Source organism: Myzus persicae, unplaced genomic scaffold (genome assembly GCF_001856785.1).
Source record: "Myzus persicae strain clone G006 unplaced genomic scaffold, MPER_G0061.0, whole genome shotgun sequence".
NCBI classification, from domain to species: Eukaryota; Metazoa; Arthropoda; class Insecta; order Hemiptera; family Aphididae; genus Myzus; species Myzus persicae.
Window position 1 is genome coordinate 266,531 of NW_019100803.1, and position 16,897 is coordinate 283,427.

Consider the following 16,897-nt stretch of genomic DNA (forward strand, 5'->3'; position numbering starts at 1 on the left):
TGCAAATGTGTCATTTTTAAGGAGTTGTGTTTAGGCAATTATTTCGTTCCTGCGATTACTGATCGTCTTTGTGTGTGTAGTAAATGATCATTAGTGTGTGTATACTCTCCTACCATCACCCGCGACCCGCATCAATTTACAATACATTGTTATTTCTTATCTGATTTATGGTCGCACGCAAGCACACGCACAAGTCATTCAATGTCTAGATCAAAATATTCAAAACCAATTTATGAACGTGAAATAGCCGTCGCACTGACAAAAATTAAGGTACTTCTAGTGGTTCGATTTAAAAAATGTAAAGATGTTTGTGTTGGTAAACAAGTTTACTTTGAATCGGTCGGAGCAATTTTTCAATTTTAGAAAAATTCTTGACGAGAATAAATATTTTACATTTTATAAATTTATAAATTTTTAGTATTGAATATCTTCAAAAATATAAAAAATATAAAAAATATAGTCTCACCGATGCAAAGTAGACTTGTTGAACAATTAAAACATTTTTACATTTTTTAAATCGAAAAACTAGAAGTACTTAAATTTTTGTCAGTCGCTAAGGTCGATTTGATGAAAAATGCATAGAGTTTGCAGGGGCCTTAACATATAATGTGCAATTCAAAATGTAGAATTAAAACAATATTATAATAATTATGATAAGGAACATCGAAAATCAAAAAAACGTAATAATTATTTACACTGTATACAATTTTTGAATAATCATCAATATTTTTTGATTGTTAGTATAATTTATGTACAAGAAAATTTTAAGTAGACATTTATTTAGTTCAATGTAATGCACAATACATGATTGGTGTGTATAAATCTATATGAGTTGTGTATTTAACATTCAAATATGATATAATAGTACCATTTGTATAACGCCGATAATCATGACAATCAAATTTTGATTGAAATTACAAAACGTTATTATTGAACTCTTTTAGGAAAATAATTTTATTGATGCATTGCCAAACTTTTACCAACATTCATGATTTCAGTGAAGTATTGCAATAAAATAACCATGTTTAATTTTTAAAAAACACACTGTATAATATCACCGCATATACCTTTTTGCATAGAAATTAATTCAGTTCTTCGGCTTTATTAATTATGAAAACAAGATGGTTGTTGAGGCAAAACCGCGGTAAGTGTAAAATCCACCAACGACCTATAGTGTATTATCTAAGGGTCGAATGAATACATAATAATAATAGTAATCTTCTGAATATGCTCTTCTTCCGGGGATTTAATTCGATTTGGTTTTAATCTTTCACCATCTGATAAACATCTCAGATAGAGAATAGGTAGTACCTAATGACCAAATACTATGATATTGCCTTTTAATAATGATGTACTTATGTATCAAGTATATTTTATGAATATAATTTAAGTCATATTTGTGTCTCGAAATATATTCTTTATTTTATTTGAATAGTTTCTGAAAAACATGACTGAAACAAAACTACAATGCGGTAAACCATAAAATGAAGGCAATTTCTTATATAAGTGCGGGTACTAATGGCAATGTTTTATCAATAATAATTAAAGTACTAGCTAAACTAAGTGTATAGGTTGAACATAATTAAATTGTTTTGTATTTTCTAATTTAACGCTAAAGATTATAAAATCAATGCACCCAACTCGCATCAAATACGTAACTCTCAAATGTTGGTAATTTTTATTTACCCAGAGCATAATATGCATTATTGGCCTTGTTGGCCGTTGCATAATAAAATCGTTCACATATTTAATATTTATGATGGAAGGTATACAGCAACATAGTAATATAACATAATATTATGTTATAATACATTTTATATTCGTAATTTTTATATATGTATTACTATATAGTATCAGATCCAAAAACAAAAAGTTCTAAGAACTCCATCTCACAGGTAGATATTGCAGGTAAGACAATATGTCATTGTTTTACTTTTGATAACATTACTTTAAATTGGTATTTTGTTTGTTTTTCTCATTCACGTACAATATATATATATATAACACTCAGTAGTTCAAGTTGACCCAATTTGGCGATGTCTCTAACATCGAGATCTTTGAAATTAGATATGTTTGGTAAACAGTTTTTTGGCCATTAAATCTTGATCTTAGAAACCCGACGGGCATAACTAATCAAATGATTGATATCAAGGACAAACAAATCTCACATATAACTTTGAACCAATTTAAACTATGAATTTTATTTATCTAAGGTTTGTTAGATTTGAGTATCTTCATATAATTTAATATATTGTGTTTAAATATGTAACTCTTGAATTTCTATAATATTATAATAATATAATAGTTTTACTAGAAAGTAGTAAGTAATACTATCTGTTAAATTACTAGCAATGAATGAGGGTTGTTCTTATAATACTAAATTACTTGAGAATAATTATTCTCTATTTAATTTTAATAATTTGATATTTTGATCGATACTAATCCTAATACTATAGTGTTGACTCTATTGTACATGGACAACATTGGCAATAGAATCGGCAGTAATTGCAGTATGAAAATGTAATTTTTAGCAAGACTGGACAAGTTGGTGAATTATTTTAACTCAATTAAGTAAAGGTTGAACAAAAATTCAACAAGATAAAATGTAATAATAATGAATTATTTATGAATAACTCAGTTCAGTTATAAGTTAATTAATTTTAATTAAATTAACTTATTAATTTAATTATTGCAGACATTTTGCGATGAATGTGTGTGAACAGTGTTCTCAGTTAACCAGTTAGCTCGTTAAATAAAATAATAAAAACAAAAACAATAATACATTTTGATATTAACTAATTTGTTTTCAATGATATTGTATGTAAAAGTAAAACACATTTATATATTGGTATTATAATAATAATTATTTATCGAATGTTTTGTACCTAACCTAGGTCCAAAAAATCGATATTATTAACAAAAATAAACTTAACATTAGAATTATATTTAAAATTTTCAAGTTATACTTAAATAAAGTTAAAACAAATTAGAACAGTTAAAGTTGTAATAAAATATGAAATGTAAAATTTGTTAATGAAATAAATACAAATATCTATATTAAATAGTTTTTTGAAACGTTTAAGGTCCAATCTAGTGTATTCATGCTAAAAAAGTTTATTTTTCCGTTTTATTTTAACACGATATATATATTATGACTATAAATAACACTCAAACTTTTTGGTAAAAATCTGTAAACCTTATTATTCAGCGATAAAACAATTCGATAGAAAATAAATTTTCGTAACAATATAATAGTATGCAGTAGTACAGTATGATAGCTTATATGTGCGTATTTGTTATAATATTGTAGACTCATTCTAGCTGAACATAATAACATTATAATATAAATATCGCGATGAGGCTTATGGTCAAACAATAATAATTATACGGGCGAGTTATGTATAATATGATAAAACGGTATGAAAAAGTTGAAAAATTAGATCCCAAGGATATAATTAAAATTTAAAATGTTTATTAGATTATTTAGTTTTTATAATAATATTACCCCATGTGTTCCATTGATTTAAGTTTGGAAACCTAGTTAGATACGGTTATAATAAATGTGTATAAACAGATAATAATATCATAATTTGTGATTAGATTACCTACTGAAGTATATAATATACTTCATTATTTATTCGATGTACAAAATGAGATGTAAATATGTTTATAGGTAATCACTATAATAATAACTAAAAACATCAAGTGGACATAAATTCATAATATTACCTATTTAAGTGAGTGTGTTGTCTATGTACGTTGAATATTCGCGAACGTGACGATCATAATAACAATAGATATGTACAGACAATGACGACGACTATATAGGATTCTGCGGTAGCGTAATAATAATTATCATAATACCTCTACAAACACGAAATTCAGAGTTCGGTTGGCTGGTTAAACGACTATACCTAAAATACTGAAGTCGCGCCGCCCGCGGTTGTGCGATGAAATCGATTAAAATCAAATAATAACAATCGTCATTTTGATATCATAATCGCACATTGTACGACACTGCTGTCTGCAAGACTATGAAATTTCGTTTTCGTCCAATCGTTTCGGTTTTTTACTTTGAGCCCTTTTGACATGGAAAAGGCAGCCGGCGGCCGTGTTTTATCGGGACAACTGCAGTCACTTTCGTCCCGTACGTCGTATTATAAGGGCATGGCAGCTTAAGTTTTCGACGATCGCGCTCAGTGTTACGCGATTAATATTATTATTATTTATTATAATAATACGGAAGGAACCGGCAGATTTCGAGATGAGATTTCGGGTCAGACGGTCGCGAAAGGTACCTCTATACACTACCATAATACGCGTACATATCGTATATAATATCTAATGTTTAATATAGTGTGATGTCGTTTTAAAAATGGTGCGTACAGTATTATAGGTACCCGCCTGTACTACAATATTTATAATAATATGATATTGTAAAAATATTATGTCCTTTTCCGCGTCGTCGAACAGTCGTAATATTATGATGTGAAGGTATACTCATAGTGCGCCACGTATAAGTACCATACGTATAATATGTATATTACGTGTCGAGTAGAAGAAAATTGGTGTTTTTAATATTTGGCCTCCCGAGAATACCCTTCGTGTCGAGTAAATAACGGCTGAAGAGTGTATGGAATAGGTCGAGAAAACGCGATAATACGGGTATCTATATATGGGTGTGCTTAACTATTTTAAGACGTTCGGCTAGAAAACGAAAACGAAAATGGATACACTTTTTGCGAGTAGAAACTTCAGTGAGCTAGTTAAATTTTATCAGTTAAGATAAATTTACGTACAATTTAATAATCTATATTAATTTTAAGAATGCATTTTTCTTTTTGACAGAATTTTCTTTTTGTATTATCTCAACAGGTATTTTAATTTTGAATTGATACGGTGACAAAATGTCAACATTATCCGACAAACTCCAGAACAAAATGAATGGGACAAAAATGATTCTTAATGACGTATGAAAATAAAAATAAAATAAAATTTTTAAAATATACACCTGGAGACATAGATTTCTATTTTAATCGAGTATTTAATTTATTAAATTTTAGTTTAAATTCTATATTTGCTAATAATTTTGAAATTTAGAATTATATCATTGCCTGTGAATAAACACCATTATTTGTTACAATAATATTAAATGAATAATCGATTGGAAATACTCAATTGTATCATAAAACAATCATATATAAAATTATAATTTATAACAATAATAATTTTTTTTTTTTGAATTTACAATTTTACCAAAAAGTATGTTTATTACATTTTTTAACTGCACGTTTCACATATTTATACGTACTCGAGTTATTATACGACTATATGGCTATTGTCGGGTTACAACAGCAGGTGTCATATCACCTATGATATACCTACGACAGACCGTAGTTTTCGTCGTCATCGTTTTATTAGGATTTTAGTTTAATTTGTGCACACCCCAAGCTCGTGCACACGCGCATCACACTGTTTCCACAAAGTCCACAAAGAACTGTGCAGAACGCGCCTCGTCTATATTGCTGCAAAGCGTGTTTCGTACTCGCATTTATTACATCGCATTTTATTACATTTATTACATTGTATAGCAACGAGAAGTAGATATACAGACATAATATATTATACGATATTATTATCCACCCGTCGGGTAGGATGATGGGGTGTGTAGGACTCATATTTATCTCGCAACGGTGTGATAATAATAATATCGCGTAGGCTCGTCGTCGTGTATATTTTGGTCCCGTTCCAGTGCGCGGAGATGAGGCAGAACTTGTGGGCGTATTCCAATGTGAATTTTGCCAAAAACACGATTACCTCGGGGTTTGGCTCTCCACCGTCATAATAATTATTATTTTTTGGTTTGTTGATTTTATCGCCACGGAAAGCTCTAGAATTGTTACTATTCCGTTGAACACGAAACACTATTAATTACAGTGCCATATTTCATCACTTATAGTAGTAATAATTATTACTCACTAATTTTAGGTAACGAATCATGTAGATTTTTATTTCCAAATCGTAAGATTTGGAGATACGTTAATATATATTACATTTTACCTATTTTTAAACGCCACAGATTGCCTACAATTGTTGCTACAGTTATTGTACAACAGTCGGATATGTCGTATTATTACTCAATTGTAATATACAGGGTTATTCATCGAGCATGCACATTCCCATTTTTCCTTTAATATTTATTTACATTCTAATTATTGGTATTTTTAAGTACACCAAAGTTAAGTCCATATTTTCAAACAATTAGATTATTTTAAGCCATTTAAGTGCCCTGTCTAGATGGGAACTTATTTTTTTTTTCTAATGAAAATTATCTTCTTTTATGGAAATCTGTTAAGCAGACCATTTTCATGAAATATTGTTGCACATCAATCAAAATTCGAACGAGCTTATCCAGTTTATAAATTAAGAGGAAAAGCCCATGATAATACAGGTTTACAGAATAATATGTATGGTATCGTAAAATGTAATAAAATTGTTCGAATTTCGATTAAGATGCATCAAATTAAAACGAAAATATCTGCTTAGTAATTCAAGGTAAAAATCAGCAGTTTTCATTGACAAAAAGTTTTTATAACTACAGATAAATAAAGAGCAAAATTAAGCAGTATTTAAGTAGATATACTTGATAATTCCAAAAATCAGAATTCTATTAATGCAATATTGTAAAGGACAAAAGGAAGTGAGAAAGACTGAGGATGCCTGGCGAATCACCCTAAACATCAGAGGTTAACAACCGATTATTTCCTATTATTATGAATACATATAATAATACGTCATGTTCTCGAAATACTATCAGTAGTTAAAATCTACAATAATATTTAACAAAGATGGTTGACCGTTTTTGTGAGAAACGTATTTCTTTTCCCCGGTTGTTGTTCGTCGTAAACGGTTGAACAGTTTCGATGAGTCTGGTAAGTAATTGTAAAAAAGGAAATTATTAGAAAATCGAAATGGAATTTAGAGTAAAATAAAAAGTGTATATTATGGGTTACAATTATACTCATATAGAAGGGTACACTATCGTTTGATATTTCATGCGATCAAAATTCAAAATGCATATTATGAGCTGAGACGCTTAACACTGCCATCAGCGTAATAATATTATTATATTAAACAATATTATACCTGGGTATACTCGGTATAATGATTATAGGTGCCTACATAACGTGGTTTTGAAACCAGCCAGACGTTTGAACCGTTTATAGTGTCCAAGTATAATAACCCTTCAACCATGTATACCTTACATATTATTACCTCGTGGTACCCCATAATACCTGGGTACGCTAATGCGTATACACATTATAATATTATAATTTATAATCGACAAGACATCGAACGCGACGCGTGTTGTTTTTTGTGTTAATTAATGTTTGTTGATTAGTAAGTGGCTATACCTATTATATTATTACATTTAATTATAATATATCGGAAGAGGGGCTCGACGGATGTACGAGGGGCAAATTATTAGAACAATATTGGTTGAACCACTACGCGTACCCTTTTCCGGGCCCGGCGTGTTGGCGGTATGTACACGCTGAGCACACTGAAGCAACACTTAAGCTTATCCCCGGGTCAATGATACGCGTTCCTGGGTTTTTCAGCAATGTTTACGTTTCGCGAAAACCATAAACAACCCTTCTGGCGGCTCGCAGCATCCGAATGTGGCGTAACAAACACCAGACTTAGAGTTTAATTTATATGTTGAAACGTGTTCAGACGATAGCGCACGAGCGCTGAGAATTTGCTGTCCGAAGAACGTTCGGTAAAAAACGAGACTAGGTACATAAAATTATAAGTACTTGTAATGATACCGCAGTGAAAAAAAATATGTACGATGTGCACGATATGCGGGCATTCCAAAGGCCGGTGAAAAATAACTCTGTATCGGATAGTAGTTACTGATATACACAGAAAGATTCTCCGAGAATATGCTCACCCACATTTTTCCCTTTAATAATGGATTTATTTGAAATCTGGTTTTTGGAATTTTCAAATAACTTAAATATCATACTATTCTCAAATCATTAAAAATGTCTGCACTTGTAACATATGGAGTGTCTTGCACTGATACAAATATCTTTTGTTTTTCAAACGAGTACCTACTGTGAATTATAAAATGGATAATTTGTTCTCAAGATGCTGATGTAGGTAGGTATCTAATTTTGAATTTCGAACTAGTAGTTGGTGAGTTATTTAAAGTGTATTTATTATGCTTGAACCATTTTTACGAATTATTAATGTTTATAGATTAGTATTAATTAACTTCTAAAATGTTTAAGTCACTATTTTTCAAGCTCATCAATTTAGATATTCTAGAGATCAAAAACTACTGGTTCAAATTTTTACTTTGATATGTCAAAATTATTAGGTAAACTATGTTCCACTTAATAATTTAAAGTAGACATACGGGGAGTTCTCGAAAGTAAAACAGACATTCGTATCTCTACAGGACATTTTACAAATACTACAAATATCTCAAGAATTTGAAAATATGGTCTTAAAGGTAGGTATATTTAAACAACTTCGCGAAAAAAAAATACGCGTATAAGATGCAAAATATTCATACGCAAACCGGTGATACCTGATTATATGACCTTTGGGTAAAAAAATTACACTTGGTTTATTAAGTGTAAAATATCTGTTTTGTAAATTGTAATATTACTTATGGATAAGTTTTGGTCCATTCGAGTTATTGAAATCATCAAAATATTATAACCGTAAATCTAGTATAATAATAATATTGTGCGTGTCGTTGACAACTGTAGGATTATTTTTACTTGATACAAACTGATAATTTATTGCAGCTTGCGGACATTATTCCATATTATTATAATCCACAAAAAATCCGACAAAATTTGAATTCTCGACCCTAATAATGACTGTAATAATATGTGCTAAATTATATTATATAATAGACACGCGTTAAGTAGCCTACGCGTTGAATAGTGATATGGAATTAAAACTTGGATAGTATAATAACGAACAGTATAATATTTTATACACATTTATTACGATTTTTCATTTTAATCTGTATAATGAATAATACGCTATACGATATTGTTTGACTGTAGAATAAATTTTGTTTGCACTTAGTTATACTAATTTATTATGACTAAACTAATAGTTATTAGTACAAATCGTATTTTAGAAAGTTAATTATTTCTAGAGTGATTTGAATATTTGATTGCACATATTCTGTGATTTGATAGTGTGTCAAAAGTCGCAGGACATAAAAAGGTTCTAATAATAAATGCACATTGCATGGTAATTTTGTTCATAATAACATGAGGTAGGTACCCTGATATATGGTATAACAATTTAGATAAGGTTAATCTGAGTTTAAATGTCATTGATCTGGAATTTTCACATTATAATATAACTTAATGGCCAATGTTTATACATTCATTATTCATTCAAATATAATAATATTTTGATCAGTTATTATATTTATATATTACGTTTCACTATAGAATCGATTTGTAAGTACATAATTCAATAGTCATATCATTTAAATATCTCATGTACTCATTCATTAGATCCTTGTTTTTTCTTAATCATGACCATGCCCCTTTTCCAGCATATGCATGTACACATGAGTTTACAGTACCTATTGAACTTTTGCGTGAAATATAATATTGTCGACTTTGATGTCTTGTAAATGATTAATCACGATTAAATGATACCATACTATCGACATATTCAAAAACTATAAGCTACAAACTCGTGCTTAAATTATAGTCTTACCGTCATTAAGGATACGATTAGTATTAATAAAAGTTCACTCGATATATTATGTGGGTCAGTGTATTATTATTATTATTATTATTATTATTATTATTATTATTATTATTATTATTATTATTATTATTTACTAGTTATTACTTAACCTATAAAACCAACGTGGTTGTAAAATGCTTTGAAAGCTACAACTACTGCATTATAAGAACAATCAAAATTTAAATAAAAGTTTTATTTTTTTTTAAGTCTTCGAGCTGGTTTAGGAGACTGATACCAATTGACGCTTTGTTTAACATTATTTGGCCACAAGAAGAGGCATTTTAAAGTCTTCCTTTTATGTGTGTATTATATTTTTGTATACGACAATAATCACTGCAGATTTTATTTTCCACGATTAATGTCAAATGACTAAACTTAAAATGTTAATTTCAAATAAAACTTTGTTGATAAAACATTGTTAAAATTTGTTAAGCTTGTGTAGGCGAAACCCTTGTAAATGTACAAATCACATTACACAAATAAATTATTCTCATATTTTCAGCATATATTATACATGCAAAGGGTACTGCCTCTATAGAAAATTATATACTATTCATTTTTACGATGATAACATTTCAGACAGACGAGAGTCAACGTTTATCCCAGTATAAAATTATTGTGGGCACTGACGTTTATGATATTCTGAACAATTCAAAGACTACCATATCAAAGTCAAAATAACTATGTTTAGAAACAAGAATTCAATTTTGAAATATATTATACCGTGCGATAAGTTCACGCGTAAATAATAATAATAATACAAAACAAGTAATACATTTCAGATATACAAAACTTATAAAGCTTTTGAGAACTAAAATATAGAATTTTCTCTTGCTCAAAGTTCAGTTTTAAAACCTACTTTAGTTTTTCCACCGTATATCTTATGGAAAATTTCACAAAAATAACGTGATTGTGAAAAATAAAAGTTACCAAGAGTTGGAATTTTTACTTGATACTTATCTTAACTATTGCATTTTAAATATGTATTGAACAAAAATTGGACTTTATTCGCTAGTTTACACCTTTTTGTCCTACCCAAACTTAGTGATCTAGTTAACGGAAAGAGATGTATACTTATTTTTAATGATTTTAATAAAACAAACATTACGAGTAAAATGCCTGTAAATGCGCACATAGTTATATGTGTATATTTTGTGCGCAAACCGCAATGTTATTATAGTATTACATCAAACACATAAAATTGAAAATTGAATTTTTGAGATGTAAAATTATAATAACCATAGATGAAACATAATTCATCGACTATATTGTTGTTTTATAATTATTTCATCGTCGATCAATACGAAAATAATATACTAACTAGCATGAGCGAGTATTATGACCTATACACATTCGTGTTTCGAGTTTGTTATTAATTTGGACGTATATAATTCAGTTACACAAATTGAATTTAAAAACATACATTTTATGTTAGGTAGGTACTTCGTTATAGCATTTTATTTGATAGAAACCAAACACAAAATAGACAATATAAAGGTTAGCGTTTTACTAAAACAAAACAAATAATATATATATGTATGTATGTATTTATAAATTGGGTTATATTTATTTAATAGGGACTCTTGTGAAAAGGTAATTTGAAAAATATTTCGTCTTCTTGATATTTTTCATAAACGAAATTCAACGGGAATACTTTTCTCGGGGGAAACGGCACTATTCGGATGAAAATATATACAATAGATAGTATACTACTAGGAACATGTTAAGTAAGCATTTTGCGCTTAAGTTACATTTACAATTTTCTAGCCCTTTAAATACTATGTGAGAATATAATCAGTGCATACCCCGCTGTCATATTTAGTTTTAATTATTATGTTATTACAACTAAAACAGTCATTCATTTGAAATCACATAATAACATGTTTACACACTCAAGTTTAAATTAATTATAGTTTGTCATCATAAATACTTTATTTTAAAACTTATTGCTAAGACAAATCAATTATCTTATTCCGAAAGTTACTAGTAAAATTATATTAGAGCAATATAACTCATACATCAGAAATAAATGTAAATTATTTTAATCAATTGTTCTCTGTAAAACAATTTTGAATATTTTTAGCTTATCATTTTTAATAGAAGTTTACGAGACACAGATTAACTGTACTTTTCACTTTTAAATTTAAGTATCTTTTGAAAAACTTTATTTCCACTTTTATTTTCACTACCTAACTATTTAATTTAATTTATTATAATTTATATTGTGTTCTCAGTTTTATTGCAGTAATCTAACTTTACCCGTATATTATACGTGCAAACTGAAAAGTAAAATATTCAAAAATAAATAATATTCTTATTATGCGCATCATCACTTATATAGGTAGTCAACAATAAATTGTAAAATTAACTAAAATTAACACAAGGGAGATTTGCAGGAGTAAAATGTATGGCAAAATTAATTCGAGTAGCCGTTGACTTTAGAATTTAGATTTAAAATATTATTCCATTAAAACCATTTTTTTTCACTAAAATATAAACAAAATAAAATTCTTTAAAAACGTGTAAATTGTTTTTGTCCGGTGTTTTAAATGTTGATTTTATCATAAGTCGTTTTACGTAATCTTAGATCGGCATATTTTGGATTATAAACGAGATCGGGAAACAATATTAAGTACGTGTATTGTATAATATAGTATGTTGTTCTCAAGCGGCTTTTGCGCAGAAAGTATAATAATAATAACAACAAGACATATAGTTTCGTCCTTAGCGTTTGGCCAACAACTGCAATGGCGTGTTATAAAAATAACAATAATAAAAACCATGAAATTTAATGTCAGTCGATTTCAAAGGTCCGCTTGTTAGAGACTGTTCTGTTGTATTGCGTGTGTCTTATATTAAACGGTTACCTGGTGATCGAGGATCGGACACGTCAAAATAATAATATATATTTATACTTAATCTATTCTAACTACATTGATTCAATTAATTCATTTTAGTACTCTCAACTATATATTTATTGAGTGAAATATTGCTCTGGTCACTATACTAACCTGAGATTATGGTTGGACTAACCATTAAAATGGTCGTATCAACTATACTATTTCCGTAATAGGTAATATAATATACGGAATACGACTTATAAAATAAACTGTGCGCGTTGTAAACAACGGTTTATGTATGTGATCAAAGGTAGACATCGTAAATCATATAGGTTAGGTATGTAATAATAATAATAATAATTAATAAGTATAATATAATGATGATGCTTTGAGATTATTATTATTATTATTATTATTATTATGTGTAGGTACCTATAATGATTATTGACACAGTATACTGTTGTTGAAATAGCAGCGGCGGCTGCTTTTTTGGTCGAGTCTTTATAGTCAACCTTACTGCGAACTCGTTGTTGGTAAAATGTATAATATATTTTTATGCGACGTTCAAAAGCAGTTCGTTGCGGAGTGTGCGATTTGACTATTTTGGGTTTCTTCTGAAGGTCGATGTATTACGATTATATGTATGAAAGATAATGAAACGTTACTATCAAATACTCAGCTTTCTGAGTCTGGACGAAAATTAAGTACTTGGTTTTCTTCCAAATATTGATTATCGACTGCCAAAAATGATATATCCCTTCAGTAAATTATCTATTTTTGGGTGTAGTAGGCGCACTTCTTTATAGAGGGCCCTCTGAAGACAGAAATCGATTTTTCTGTCCTATTACACAACATAATAATAATCATTTTACTATCCTAAAGTTTTTAATATTATTTTTGAATTGTATCATAGTTGTTTTGACCGTTTTTATTTTTTTAAGTAAGTTTATGTTATTTTTCGAAAATGGCATTCAAAATTAAAGTATTATGCTTTTTAAAAATTAATTAAAATAAAAATAATTTATTATGTTTTTTATAGCGGCGTTGCGGAGCTTCATTCTGTGGTGGGCAGACGTACCTACTTATTCGTATTTGTTTCCATTGTTCACACAGTTTTTCACCGAAGTGTTTGATTTATAATTTATATATTGACATTTGTTACATCAAAGACACAGTTGGAGGTAATTTGAGATATTTCCCAAAATTGTCACTGCTGAGTAGACCCTAAATGTTCAAACCGTTAGGTCCGGCTTCTGCGAAATGTTAAGTTGTAAAATAATATCAATTTTATATTTCATCTATAACTTGTATACTACAGTAACCTTTAACTGCGTAGTATGCGAGGCAGGTACATTTTTTTGTATCTAGGACACGTTTTGACAAAACTGTTCTCCTAACAATAAAATTGTTTTGTGCGTTTACGAGTGTACACAGGGCGATTCGCCAAGCGCATGCTCGGACCCATTTTATATTTTAGGTGACATTATTATAAACCGGTATTTTCCTAAGTGCATAAAGTTAAATCATTCAGAAACTCCTCGTTAGATTTAGATGTTTCAACATATTTAAAACAATTATTGGATTGAAAAAATATGATAAAAAATTATGGTTCTCGTTCTTGAAAAAATAAGTTCTGTCGCCACAGAATACGGGAAACTTTTAAAAATATAATTTTTGTAAATGATATTTAGGTTAGATTGAAAATTCCGAAAATCAGAATTTGAATAGATGCATTATCAATAAGAATAAATGGGAGATGATCGGGCTTGTTGAATCACCTTGTATACCTATTATAAACAGACGAAATCTCTCGGATGGTTTTTTATGCCCCGTTAACATTATGTTTTGAAAGATTCAAAGACATTTCGTTTCATTCGGGATGAAGGGTTTTTAGAAGGCCATTTTACGCAAGTCTTATCATCATTTCCTGGAACAAAAGTGGCATTATACACAGTAATCACAGACATTGGGCTTAATAGATAATGTTACACGAATAAGTAATAATAGTATCACGAAAGCAGTTACACAGCGTTTTTTTTTTCGAAACATTCCGTTGTTATGGACATGAGAAATTATTAAAGTTTCAAGTTGGAAGATATTGGAAGTCAATATATATATATAGGTACCTAGTACTATGTATGCAAACTCGTAATTCACGATAACGACTGTTGTACACAAAAGAATAGTTATAGCTTTGATACTATATGATCAATAGCTAGACGATGAAATGAACTGACATCGCGGAAATGTTATATACAGAAACGTTGGTTCAATAAATGATTTATATAACATACGAACAGTTTGGATCCAACATGTTGTGTACACGTCAAGTATCCCCCTAGAATCCCCCCTACTGGGAGAGATGAGACAAAAGTCGTTTCAGACGGAGATGGACTGCAATGCAATATATATTAATATTACTGCGGTATTCATAAGGCTCGTCTATTACGAGGAACCGTCCGTCTGACCGCACTACATTGTATAATTGTGTGCACGCTGCACGTGCCGACTGCATTACACAAATTATAATATATTCGACTAATGTACACAGGTATTATACGGACTATAGAATAGTTTTATATTGGCCAACTTATTTCCAAACCTACACACACACGTCCCGCAACATTTTTATCCTGCTCGTCTTACGGTTACAGGCCGGCGCGTATGTGTGTAATTGTTTTTTTTTGCTCGAAATAAAAATGATTTCAACTCATAACACGCTGACCAAACTTCAGTTAACTTTCGCGAACAATATTTAGAGGACTTAGACTTTTGTTCGAGACTTGTTTTTCGTTTTTACTTTATAATTCCATCTAATCTCCATATAGCTGCTGTGGTTTTGGACTAATTACCATGCATATTGTATTAGGCGGGCTTACTTTGGTCGAGTTAAAAAATAGTTTTCCTCTCATTCCGTTCACAAACAACTGTTTTTAGATATATTATGAAACTTTGAAATTCAGTTATTTATTTTACAGATTTATTTACGCTATACGCTGAAAGCATATAGTGCCTACCCATACATCTACTGTGTAAACAAGGTATGCTGTGTTTAGTAATTGAATTGAGTATTTAAAAATGTATATTTCAATGAAAACATTTTGTATTCAATTATACGAAATGTATTTTCACTATTAAAATTCAAATAATATTATTCCCAACCAAAATATATATTAAAAAAACTCTGAAAAATCTAAAAAAGGCTCATATCATATACTTTAATACCATATTGTAACTACAACAATTATTATGTTTCCTTTTGAGCCACACTAAATGTACAACACGATGGTATAATATATATATAGGTAGATCACATTTTTAATGGTTCATGTGGCGTGTAATTACAAATTATGTATTAAACTAAATTAGATGTTATCGAGTTAATGTACCCAGAAGTCCTTGCTGTTGTTATCTATACACGATATAAAAAAAACACAATATTTCGACAAGGACTTTATTATAGAAGTTTCACAAAGCGATTAATCATGTAGTGTTATCGTGAAACAAAAAAATGACAATATCGTTGTATTATTATTATATTAGGTATATTATATTATTATATCAGACACGACCAGTCGGGCGTGGTTGCTGCAGCAGCTGCAGCAGGACTATGCCTACGTTTGTTTTTATTTTATCGATTTTTCGTGTACGTACTCTACGTGTGACCATCACAAAAGAATTGTACGTCGAACCAGTGATGAGTGATCAGCGATCGCCACCGTGTGCTTATGCAATAGTAATACAAAACGGAAGGCTATTAAAAAGGAAAATATTGTCGTCGGATCTTATGAGACCACTCGGATGGTCATTCGAGATCATCACTACATTCGCGGCCGGGTCCAAGGACATGGTATATTATACTATAATAATACGTGGCTAGTAACACGATTCTCCTTTAAATTGCTCCAGCCCCCCCAAATCCCTGACGTTATTACGGCATCGATGACGGGGTGATGAGACGACTGGAGGTACACTAATGCGCGGACGATACGCTCGCCACCGTGGAAGCTTTGCAAGCCCAAACACGGTTATTCCGTTTCCAATTTACCCGTGTTGCGATCTATACCCCCAACCCCGTCCACCACTACCACCGTAGGTCCGGTCCAATCGTTCACGATTTACATTATATAATTAAGTTATCACAAAACTATTTTTTATCTCGTCTTTTTTTTTAATTTTAATTTTTATTAGTATTCCATAGTATTATTATAACTTATGAGTGAATTTTAAAGTTGAGATGAGTTTAGAAAAGTTTAGAT

The 16,897-nt window shown here is 29.8% G+C and overlaps 1 protein-coding gene across 2 annotated transcripts in view; it reads right to left on the reverse strand.

Annotated features, from left to right (window-relative positions):
* LOC111026186 (adenylate cyclase type 5) overlaps window positions 1-16,897 on the reverse strand; it is a 125,095-nt gene that overhangs the window by 28,916 nt on the left and 79,282 nt on the right. The window lies entirely within an intron of this gene.